The sequence below is a fragment of the Dromiciops gliroides genome, chromosome 4, assembly GCF_019393635.1.
Source record: "Dromiciops gliroides isolate mDroGli1 chromosome 4, mDroGli1.pri, whole genome shotgun sequence".
In the NCBI taxonomy this organism is placed as follows: Eukaryota; Metazoa; Chordata; class Mammalia; order Microbiotheria; family Microbiotheriidae; genus Dromiciops; species Dromiciops gliroides.
The window spans coordinates 76315208-76328275 of record NC_057864.1 but is presented as its reverse complement, the minus strand read 5'-3'; the positions used below and the strand labels follow the sequence as shown (position 1 = coordinate 76328275).

At 36.2% G+C, this 13068-nt stretch overlaps 1 protein-coding gene and 1 pseudogene across 1 annotated transcript in view; both read right to left on the bottom strand.

The window, feature by feature from the left end:
* LAMC1 (laminin subunit gamma 1) overlaps positions 1-13068 on the bottom strand; it is a 132441-nt gene that overhangs the window by 88220 nt on the left and 31153 nt on the right. The gene's annotated exons all lie outside the window — the stretch shown is intronic.
* Positions 2922-3378, bottom strand: LOC122754277 (annotated as a pseudogene).

The window sequence follows — 13068 nt, the reverse complement described above, 5'->3', positions numbered from 1 at the left end:
AGAAACCTTAAAAAAAGAAATCCTGTCTAATGCTCATTTGTAAATGGTGGTTTATATGTCTCAAGGAGCTTAACATTATAACAAAGAATGAATAGGTAATTTTTAAAAGTACCTTCTTTACACAGTTGGGGGACTAGAGGTATGAAATACTGCATAAGGAGTCACAATTGATTAATGTGCTTAGTTTTGCTTGACTGATTTTGTCTTTTAAAATATTCATTCTTATAAGGGACAGGGAAGTGGAGAAAGTCAGAAATGAACCAAAAAATGGATACAAATTTTTAAAATTTTAAACTACATTTACCAAGAAAAACCCACCTACAAAAACAAAATCATGATTTCTACAATAATTTAATGAAAATCGTTTTCTTCAAAGCTATCTATTGCCATATGAAAAAATGCTCTAAATCACTATTGATTAGAGAGATGAAAATTAAAACAACTCTGAGGTACCACCTCACACCTATCATATTGGCTTAATATGACAAAACAGGAAAATAATAAATGTTGGAGAAGCTGTAGAAAAATTAGAACACTAATGCATTGCTGGTAGAGCTGTGAACTGATCCAATCATTCTGGAGAGCAATTTGGAATTATGCCCAAAGGGCTATAAAGCTGTGCATACCCTTTGACCCAGAAATACCACTTTTGCATCTTTTTCCCAAAGAGATAATAAAAAAGGGAAAAGGACCCACATGTACAAAAATATTCATAGCTGCTCTTTTTGTGGTGACAAGGAGTTGGAAATTATGGGGCTGCCCATCAATTGGGGAATGGCTGAACAAGTTGTGGTATATGAATGTAATGGAATTCTATTGTGCTGTAAGAAACGATGAGCAGGAATTGTTCAGAGAAACCTGGAAGGACTTGAATGAACTGATGAGTGAGATGAGCAGAACCAGAAGAACATTGTACACAGTATCATCAACATTATGTGTTGATCAACTGTGATACACTTGATTCTTCTCACCAATACAATGGTACAAGAAAGTTCCAAAGGACTCATGATGGAAAAGGCCCTCCAAATCCAGAAGAAAAAACAAAAAGAACTGTGGAATATGGATGCTGATTGAACCATACTATTTCTTTTGGATTTGGTGCTGTTGTTTTTCTTTTTTGAGGTTTTTCCTTGTTGCTCGGATTCTTCTCTTATAACATGACTAATGCAGAAATATGTTTAATGTTTTATGTATATATGTATATATATATGTGTGTGTATATGTATATGTATGTGTGTGTGTATATATATATATATATATATATATATATATATATATATGTAACCTATATCAGATTACCTGCTGTCTAGGAGAGGTGGGAGAAAAATTGGAAATTGGAAATTGGAAATCTTATACAAACAAATGTTGAAAACTATCTCTACATGTAACTGGAAAATAATAAAATACTTTTACTATAAAATAGTTTTCTAATTAATAGTTCAAGGATCTATTTGTCCAGTGCATCAATCTAGATGTTCCATTAAAATGTTTAGCCATTAAAAAAATATATATATATATATATATATGCAAATCCTGTGGCAATTTATTAATAGAATTCAGAGAAAATTTCTTATCTGCTACTTATAAACAGATAATGCTTGGTAAATACCTAAATTGCTTTTGCCAATTTTCAATCTGAAATAATTAATATTTTCCCCCTCCATTTTTGTTACTTGGGTAAGGGAGAACAAGTTCTTTGGACACAAGTCAACTTTTCAAAGGAGGTGTATCCAACCAGACCAAAAAAAAATGGTCCAAAATAAGTAGGCGTACACTGCCACATTAATCACATTTCTCCCTAACTCCCTCAAGTCTGCAAAATTACTTCTCAGCCTCAAAAAATCAGCCTTCAACACCAAGAGCAGAAAAGCCTTATTTCACACATGAACAAGAGAGCTGCCAGTCAGATCTGTGCTCTTTTACACAGCCTTTGTGCTCTTCCTCCCTTCCCACCACAAATCAGAAGGTCTTCCTCATTAGGAGAGAAGGAAGGGGGAGGGGGAGGATCAGACCTAAGAATACCAGACAAAATGATTTGGTGAATGGCAAAGACAAAAACAGAAGCAAAAGCAAAGCTTTCCTCTAGAAGGCAGGGTTAGGCCTTTTAAAATACAAAATGGCTTTAATGACGCCACCAATAACTGTGTCTACAAAGGAACATTGCTAATATTCCCTGCCTCCCCCCCCCCAAAAAAAAATCTCCTTTCCATGAACAGGAGAAATCTAAAAACTTTTAAAAATTCATTGTGTTCTGTAGTCTACTGTTTGGAGGTACTAGGGAAGAAGAGTTAGGACTTATGGTAAACCTGACCTTCCTATCTTATATTTAGTGTTTTGTATTCCCCAGAGCGTCTACTACATAGTAGGTGTTCAACATCTGACGAATTCTTTTCATCTAGCACAAATATTTCAGACTCCACTCAAATCCTGCCTCCTCTGTGAAGTCGTTCTTGGCCACTCCCTCAAACTTTCCATCCTCTACATTTTTAAGCATGTTCTTCTTAGTTTTTTATTTATGTACTTCTCTTTGGATTTTTGTTTTCACAACTAGATTGTGATCTCCTTGAGGGCAAAGGCCATCTCATACTTCTTCCAGATTAAGCACACTGCCCTCCACGCACATTAATACTGAATAAACTTAATTTTAATACAACAAAAATCAAGTGTACCACTACAAACTGCTTTTACAGACAAAATATGAGCTAAATTTGAAGATCTGGCATTAACCACATACCAAAAACCCTTAACATTTGTCTATGTATTAGGGAGCCTATGTTCCAGGAAGTGAACTATAATCTGCCTCTTTGGGAGATGCTACTATAACATGCTTACGGTGCTTCTCATTTTATGTCAAGGTAACTTTTTTATGTTTTTTTTTTCATCTAGATGTGATTTTATTATTTTAGTACATAAACCAGAATTTATGCAACTATAGCAGAGGCTGCAAATGATTCATATTTCCAATTGGGTGGGAGCCCTCTCTTGGTCTTGTAGTAAGGAGCCAGCCTGTGAATTCTGCTCTTACTGAGAATCAAATGGAATTTAGAATCCTTATCCTTTCTGTTTCTCTCAAGATGCTTGTGAACAGCAACAGCTTTCTTGATCAATTGATAAAGATCTTCAGGAAGATCAGGGGCAAGCCCCTTGGACTTGAGAATTCTCAAAATTTTGTTGCCAGTTACAAAGTGCACTTGTGCCACACCAAGAGAATCCCTCAGGATCACACTGATCTGGGAGGGCATCAGGCACTTCTTAGAAAGCTTGTAGATCTGTTCCTTCACGTCGTCCGAGGTGAGCTTCAGCCACATGGGTACACTGCGTCCCGTAAGGCAAAGCTGACTGGGACAGGCCCTTCCCGGGAGCGTGCATGCGTCCCATGATGGCGACAATCAGAAGGCAAAAGAGAGACTTTTTTATGATTAAAGAAATACACAATGGATTTGGAAGAGTTGCTCTGATTTTTTAAAATAAATAGGCACCCAACTACAAGGTCACCCCTTAATAGGTATTAAAACATTCTATTACCTCCAGCTTCAAAACACTCAATAGAAATCTCACTATGAGATCTGCTGGGAGAGCAAATTTAGTGTAATAGAAAGCTGTGGTTGAATTCTAGAAGGTTGAGGTTAAACAATAGCTGTATAACCTTAGGTAAGTCACTTAACTTCTCTGGGCCTCAGTTTCTTCATCTACAAAACAGAGTTGTTAAAAGGACCTTATGAAATAATGTATATAAAGCACACTTTGCAAACCATAAAGTGCTATGTAAATGTGAGCTCTCCTAAGGATGCAGGTAGTTATCGCTCTCTTTAGACAACAGCTCCAAAAACCAGTCAATTAATGTTAGGTTCTCCAAGCACCTTTAACAGGTGTTCCTCAAAAAAAAAAAAAAAGGCATTTTTTACTTATAGGGAATGGCATTTCTTTTCTATTATTATTTCTCTATTTGTTACCATTATATGGAAATGTAGGATTTATTTTGTAGCCAGCAACTTTACTAAAACTATTGTCTCAATTAGTATCTTTGCTGATTTCCTAAGGTTTTCCAAGTCTACCAATGTGCCATCAGTAAATATAAATGGTTTTACTTCCTTTTTAACCTATCTTTAGACCTTTGATTTCTTTCTCTCATTGCTGTTGCTAGCATTTCCAGAACTATATCTTGCGAGTAGTATAAACAGTTTAATCAGATAATCCTGAAATCAAAAGAGGGAATAAATTCATCTTTAATTTAGATAGTTAGAAAAGTTGTGATACTTTAAATAAAGAAACCTAAGATGAGCTTAATCTTAAAATACATCTTAGAATGGCTAGAATGACTGCTACAGTCACAATAGGTTTTAAAATAAACAGTTCAAAATAATAGATGGTAAATTTTCTTTACAAATGCTGGTCTTAAGCACTGCAAAATACTAATACTTCACTGTATTGGCAGGCCTCTTTAATAGGCTTTACACAAGGTTATGAAAGAACAACAGCACAAGATAAAAAAGTATATATAGCAGGGTTGTGATCCTTCTGATCTTCCCTGGGAGAAAAACACACCAATGAAATCACAGGTCTAAAGTATTGACTCTCCTTCAATCAAAGTTTTATGGCCTCAGTACAAAGAGTAGAAATCAATTCAATCTTCTTGATCGGGGTCTGAAAAAGTATACAAAGGGTGTGGTAGTATAAGGATTACAAAAAAGTTTAATTTTACATATCTCTGCTAACAACACAACTTTGCAAATGCCAGAAATGGTCAAAGAAGCTTTTTAATATTATTCCTTAGAGATGCTATATGGACATCAACTTTTATCACATAGTAGTAATCTTCCTCATTTTCTAAAAGAAAAGTCTCATCCACAATCATAGATAATTTTCTATAATTAAGTAAAAAATTCTTGGTTTTCATTCAAACCGTGGAAACTAATAAAATTTTAAGCAATTGTATTTATATTATTAAATACAACTTTTACAGACAATAGGTAAGAAGCAAGTTGTAAACAAATTACTATAGGTTGAAAGGATAATTTAGAAAGTATATAAACAAATAGGTATACTGTTCAAATTTACATTCATCTTTAAGACTCTTGATATCTGAATATACTTTTTCACCAAAGATATTTAAGCTTTAAAAACATTTCAAATCAAGCAGTTAAGAAAGGCTTCAGATACAGAGCAGTCTGAAAGCAAAAAAGTACGTTCCAAAGAATAAAATCAGAAAAGATATGCTAGGAAAAGAAAGAAAGAAAATAGGAAAAGATCAGTTTAAAAGTTACAAATGCTGGCTAAGAACCCACCCAGTCAGAGAGAAAAGGTAAACTGGCTCCCAGTGTAAACTTTCCCCTGACATAACTGGGTCTTCTTATTACCTCCTGTTATGTTCAGGTAGATCAAGAAGGGTACAGCTACCAAGACATGGAGCATCACATTGCTTCTACATAAAAGTAATAGTCCTGAGAACACAATGGTATTTCATGAAAAGACTGAAATAATGGAAGTACAAAAATAAAAGCCTATTGGATATATACACTAGAAGGAAAAATATCTTAAAACTTTCCATAAACCAAAAGATTGTCATGAGCTAAGAATATCAAATGTATTACTCTGCAAGCGGTTTAGCAAATAAGTCAGTTTATGTCGAAATGGATGAACAGAAATACAACCTGTGATACAAATTCTATCTCCCAAATTAGCTCTCAATTTTATCTATACCAATGCTGGCTAGGTCAAAATAAATATTAATTTAGAGAGAAAATAATTTTTATAAAAAACAAAACACAAGATAAATAAAAATATATAATATTCACTTTACTTTGTCATTTATACTCTTGTCAATAGGCAATCACAACTTAACCTTAAAATTTCATAAAGTAAACTGGTCTCTGAGTAATCTTAGAGTTAGGTGAGAGATGAAAAGAAGTCCAGTGTAAAATGAGCAAAAAGTGTATGCCTGCTCAAGTTCCAGAAATAGCATTTCTCCCAGAAAGTTTTCCTAGACTAGAGAAAAGAACTCCCCCTCCCCCATAGAAATTTGAACGCTCAGGTTTCAATTTCTTCTTTCCTAACAACCTCATAAATACAATCGTTCTTTTGCTTATATTCTATAACTTTGTGGTTTTTAAAATGTCTATCTTATACTGTTAAGCTGTTAAATGTCACTGTTTTCAAATGCCTAAAAATAAGTATGTTAAACTGCCCACATCCCAAGAAAGAAAAAATTGAATAGCTCAAGTTTTTTTTTCCTGTTCATTTCTTCACTCACCTGAACCATGTTACCCAATAGACAATCCACTGAAAATTTATAACCTCAGGCAAAAAGAAGTGAGTGCTTACTCAAAAAGAAAGCTCATTCACAAGCTAAAGCAAACTTGGTACTCAATAGGTCTAAACAAGCAAGGTCAGGCTATTAACTTATTCTTTACATTTGGTCATGTTGTATTTCACTAAGAAATAGAGAACTAGGTAACTACTCAAATACAGGAAACTCTAATTTAATGAAATCTAATCCTTCGATGAACAAAACAGATATAATGTAGTAAATGTTAATAGAATACTGGTTATCAAAAGCAAAGTCCTATTTGACAGTCATTTCATCTTAGCAACCCCATCTGTCATGTCCACCCACAAGAGATAACTCTTAAAGTCTTCTAGTCTTTGATATTCCCAACACCAAAAAAAAGGGGGAGTAGAACCTGAAGATCTATATGAAAGAATAAGCATTTAATAAAAACGCTACTGCAACAAAGAAACACAGATGTATATTTTGTGGGTATGTGGTCTTATGAAAATGTAATTTAGTCTTTTCTTTTTAAGGGAGAGCAGAGAAGAAACTATCCCTTCATTATTTTCCAAATTGACCTACAAAAACAGGAATTGCAAGCAAAACTAAAAATCAAAAATCACTTCTTACTGACAGAATTGCTATGCCTTTCTTTTTTTTTTATTAGAATAAGATTTAGGGGCAGGGGAAGGGAAGGGAAGGGAAGGGAAACCAAGAGAGAAATCATTGGACTTCTTCTCATGGGGAGAAAGGCATGGCACAGAGTGTGGCTCTGAGATAACAATCTCCTGCTATGCCTTTCTTAATTAAGTCCCCACATGATTCCTGGCCTTCCCTGAACTTCAATACAGTCTGGAACAATACAATTTTAGCCATTAACATCTAATCCAAGAACCTCAGCTTTCCATGGCAGTATCAACAGAAGCCAAGTTCTAGAATGTCCCAACCAAACTGAAAGGCTTCAAATGTCAATCTGAATTCAAAACATGAATTGAAACGTAGGCTGTCATAGGCTTATCACTGGATTATGGGCCATCAGGTGATAATTTTGAGGGAACTACAGAAACTCAAGAAGACTATCAACTAAATAAAGTTCAAGAAGAGTATACTAGTAGAAAGACTATCTGAGAGATCCTTAAAGTATAAGGATTATGTGATTAACATTTAATTACATAATTCCTGTACCGTTCTCTGTTCCTGGTGTGTCATCAACACCCAGCTAGACTCGAGGTTCCTTCATCAATCAGTCAATAAACATTTATTAAGTACTTAAAATATAATGGGCACTGTGCTAACTGCTGGGGGAATACAAATACAAAAAGGAAAGGCAGTCACTTCCTTCAAGGAGCTTACAATCTAATGGGAGAAGGCAAAACCCAACAAGAAGCTGAAAAAGAGGTAGGGAAGGATGTGTTCATCCAAGGGGTACAATGGAATCCAGTCCAAAGGAGTACAGCCAATAGGACATTAAGAGAGAGCTGGCCTGGGAACCCTCTTTAAATGGAGGCTGTGGGAACGATTCCTTGCAGGGTACTGAGGGTTTTGATTAGGTCCTTAAGTCTTTAAGAGTGGTAACTATGAAAAGAGCAATAGCAGTTGAGTTGTAGACACAGAACACAACATGGTTGCCAACGATCTTGTGGTCCTGAGCAAGTTAAAACTTTTTTAGATCTCTTTTCTCATGGGTAAAATGAAGAGGTAGGAGTAGGTCCTCTCTAACATCCCTAATATACACCAATATTCTAAATTAGAGGTATCAAACACAAGGCCCCATGGCCCACAACACTCCAGAATGTGCCTTAAAGAGATTAAAATGAATTTGGAAAAATTCAATGAAACAAAAACAGAATAAAACATAGTTCATGTAAAATACATGGTTTTCTAAGTCAACATGTGGTCTGTGGGGATCCTCATGTATGGTTCAGTGGACCCTATTTCTATTTAAGTTTTATACCACTGTTCTAAATAACTCCATGATAGAATTATTTTTTATGTTTAACAGACTAATACAGTGCTAGACATAAATTAGGGGTTCAATTAGTACCTGAATTCCACTTTTTAAACCTTTTTGGAACTGTCTTATCTCTCTTTTGTTTTAGTCGCTACTTAGAAGTGATCTACCAGTACTTTGGAGATGCACTGGCCCCTAAAATGGAATTATTAGCCACTGAATTATGCAAACCAAAGAGCTTACCCTGAGCCTCCTTTCTACATTTCTGAACAGACCATTTGTTCTATCACAGTCTACTCTAGGTACAAATGAGCTGCTTGTGAGGACTTGTATTTACAACAAGAGAGCCCACTTTGCTGAGATGTAATACTAAGAAAATACAAAAGATAAGCAAAATGCTATACATACAGTACAAAAGAAAGCAACTGCCTCTTCTGCCCTTGGGGAGAAAGTGAGAAACAGCTCTAACAGTTTTCAAATTAACTCCAATGAAAACATTTTGGGATTCTTCTTGTGGATTTTTTTTTCCTAGGTCTTTCAAGAGTCTCTCAAAAGAGCCCTTGGCCAGTATTTTCACACTCAAAAGGTTATAGCTATACAAGCACACTAAATAGGTGTTTTGTTTGTGTGTTGTATGTTTTGTTGTTTAAAAAAATTCTTACACACCCTCCAGGGAAAAGCCTGGTAGGTGGGCAGAAATTCCTGAAAGTTTTCAGGGAGGTACTTCGAACACCCACACCTACAGGATTAAGAATTATTTCAAGTCTACCTATATAAACAATCTTCGGAGACAATTTAGTTAACAAGAGACATTAATAAGTGTAAAGACAAAATATTTACATTTTGAGCAACAAGAAATGATAAGGAGGTTGGGAAAGACACATAAGTAGAAAAGTTAAATTTAAATCCTTACTTGTCTTATCTGACTACACAGCCAAATGAATTTCCATCTTCATTTTTAGTGAAAGAGAAAGTAAGGGGCAGCTAGGTGGTACAGTGGATAAAGCACCGGCCCTGGATTCAGGAGTACCTGAGTTCAAATCCGGCCTCAGACTTAACACTTACTAGCTGTGTGACCCTGGGCAAGTCACTTAACCCTAATTGCCTCACTAAAAAAAAAGAAAAAGAAAAAGAAAAGAAAAAGTAAAAGAACAGCATAGTTTCTCACTATAAAGTAACTGCAAATAGGAAAACGGGCAGGTTTGCAAAACACAATTAAAATAACCACAAAGGTGTTTTTGCTACAAAATATACTAATGTGCAAATTTAGAAACAATATGAACTTTGACCATTTCTGATACTGCTGGATTTTTTTATCCTTATGGGGAAAAAATCCCAGTAGACTTGGGATAAAATGCCTGTAGAACTATACTTAAATTGCCTCCTTCAGTAAACTTCTAAGAATTCTTTAAATTAAAGACAGGAATTACACAGCAAGTGGCACTAAATTTTTAGAAATCTACATCAGAGACAAAATAGCTACCTCCCATGTTTAAAAAAAGGTTGCCCTAAAAATTCTCCTTAAAAGGCCTAAATACATTAACCATACGTTGGTGATAAGGGGCATTCTTGCTCTACCCCATCTTACTGGAAAATGTACTCTTTTCAGATAGATGGATGGGTGGATGGATGATAGACGGCTATAGCTATGAATGATGTTTGCTCTTAGATCTGGAAAAATACTGTTTTTCTATATACAGGGTGGCCCTGTATGGTGTAGTTTTAAGCTTTAGTATCTTTGGCCATTTAAAACTGAACTAAGACTTTTGGGCTACCCTGTAGTAAGGAAAGGTGCATTTATTCCCATGAGTTCTAAAGTTAATAAATCTGAGTGTTGGATTTTTTCAAATACATTAGCAGTATTAAGGAAAAAATGATTCATATAATGATAAGGACATTAATAGACAAAACCAACTTTTAAAAAGTCCAAAAGAGTACTTTCCTGACAAAGAGGTGAGGAATTTAAAAACAAAGAGACATACATTTTCTTTTTTTTTTTTTTTTTTGGTGAGGCAACTGGGGTTAAGTGACTTGCCCAGGGTCACACAGCTACTAAGTATTAAATGTGTGAGGTCATATTTGAACTCAGATCCTCCTGAATCCAGGGCCAGAGCTTTATCCACTGCGCCACCTAGCTGCCCTGAGACATACATTTTCTTTTTTTTTGTTTTTGCAGGGCAATGAGGGTTAAGTTACTTGCCCAGGGTCACATAGCTAGTAAGTGTCAAGTGTCTGAAGTCGAATTCGAACTCAGGTCCTCCAGAATCCAAGGCTGGTGCTTTATCCACTGCGCCACCTAGCTGCCCCCCAAGATATACATTTTCAAAGAACTAATATGGGAATTTATTTTGCTGGCTTATGTAGATTATATAATGAGAGAACTGTTTTGGGGGCTTTTAAAAAAAACATTTGCCCAATGAAGAGGGGGAGTATGAAGAGCAAATTAATTTTTAAAAATACTTGGAAAAAAAGACATTGTGGAAAGAGTAGGAAAAGCCAATGAAATCACATATCATTAAGTAAAGTTCTATTATTGCCTAGTCCTTTTAGAGTACAAAGATCACTGCAGACAGTGACTACAGTCATGAAACTAAAAGACGCTCCTTGGAAGGACAGCTATGGAAATTTTGCATGGCATACTAATGTCCATATAGTCAAGTTATGGTTTTTCCAGTAACAATGTATATAGCTCTGAGAGTTGGACTATAAGGAAAGCTGTATGCCACAGAATCAAGCTTTCAACTAGTGATGCTGGAGAAGCCTTTTGAGAGTCCCTTGGACAGCAAGGAAATCAAATCAGTTAATACTTAAAACTTTATACAACATTGCACTTACAACAGAGGACAGCGCAGAACATCCTGCTGTCTACAGAGCAAACACATACAATATTGATTGGCGGGGGCAGTCTTGGTTTGGTTTGGTTTTATTAAAATATCAGGACAATTTGTCTGTACCCTATTAAAGATGCTTGTAAACTAAAAGAACTTGCCACTATTTTATCAGTTCAAGAGCAGAAGAGGAACAGCCATGTCCAGAAGAAGAGTGCAAAAGACCAGAAGGAGAACAACAGAGAAGCAATTTCATGTGGTACATATTGTTCCTGAAGGAACCAAGGATATCACAACCTGCAGTGCAACAATGTGAGGTGTCCTAGGCTCATGGGTGTCCCAACTCATGTGCCTGCTTGATAGGTTTCTCTAAGAGTATATATATATATATATATATATATATATATATATATATAGGTTTCTTGTATACATTGGTAGAACATTCCTCAGATTTTTAGGTGGACTCTTTAAGAATTTTCCTGTTCTTACTCATTCTATTGAATAAATGTTATGATTATTATTGTTGTTATCTTATTTTAGCAAATATTTTATGTTTAAGAGTTAAAGGGTGGATAGAGTGCCGGCCCTGGAGTCAGGAGTACCTGAGTTCAAATCCGGCCTCAGACACTTAACACTTACTAGCTGTGTGACCCTGGGCAAGTTACTTAACCCCTATTGCCTCACTTTACAAAAAAAAAAAAAAAAAGAGTTAAAGGAAGGGGGCAGCTAGGTGGCGCAGTGGATAAAGCACTGGCCCTGGATTCAGGAGGACCTGAGTTCAAAGCCAGCCTCAGACACCTGACACTTACTAGCTGTGTGACCCTGGGCACATCACTTAACCCCCACTGCCCCACCAAAAAAAAAAATCATTTAAAAAAAAAGAGTTAAAGGAGTAATGATGATTGATTACCGATGAGTGAGAAATAAACCAACGGGGGCTCAAAAGCCACTGGGGAGGGGGGCAACTAGATGGCACAGTGGATAAAGCACAGACCCTGGATTCAGAAGGACTTGAGTTCAAATCTGGCCTCAGACACTTGACACACTAGCTGTGTGACCCTGGGCAAGTCACTTAACCCTCATTGCCCCGCCCTGCCCCCCCAAAAAGGAAAATCTACTGTGCCAGTACAGTCAGTTCTGCTATAGGGAAATGCATGACATAATTGTTTTCAGTTTTGTTTGACTCTTCATGACCCCATTTGGGGTTTTCTTGGCAGAGACACTGAACTTGTTTGCAATTTCCTTCTCCAGCCCATTTTACAGATAAAGAAACTGAGGCAAACAGGGCAAACTTGTCCAGGGTCACACAGCTAGTAAAGTGTCTGAGGCTGGATTTGAACTCAAGTCCTACTAACTCCAGGCCTCGCACTCTAATCTACTGGGCCTGGGTTTAAATCCCCGCTATTTCAACTTTGTGATTTTGGACAAGTCAATATCTATGGGGCTTAGGCTCTTTATCTGTAAAATGTGAGTTACATGGCTGCTGAGATCTTTTCCGGCTCTATTTCTTTGATCCTGTGTAAGAGACCAGAGGACTTGGCCACTATGTGTTTTTTTCAAGTTCACCGCAGTTCAAGGCCAATTTCTCCTCTACTTGAACTGTCAAAGGCACATCCTGACCCTGCTCCTCTAGAAGATACAAAAGACAAGAGGCTATTACTATTGCACAGAAGAAGCTACTCCTTTAGGCAGCAGATTCCTTCAGTTCAATAGGCAGTCAGTCTGGGATTATTACCATGCTATAGTTCTCATAGAAAAATGCATAGCCTGAAGGCATCCTGGCTCTGTGCTTAAGAGAACAAGAGGCAGCACAAGAGTCATCAGGGAAAGTTGGAGGTCTTCCTCCAAACAATTTCATCAGTTTTCTAAGAAAAATGAAAGTTGGAAAGGGAAAAAAACAACAGTAACCAATCAGCTATTTAGTATTTACTAAATCTTCATATTCGTAGGATATGATGCCTAATTAATGGAGCAAAACAAGGCAAAAGACCTAAGTCTTGCCATAAAAGTACCACCATTTG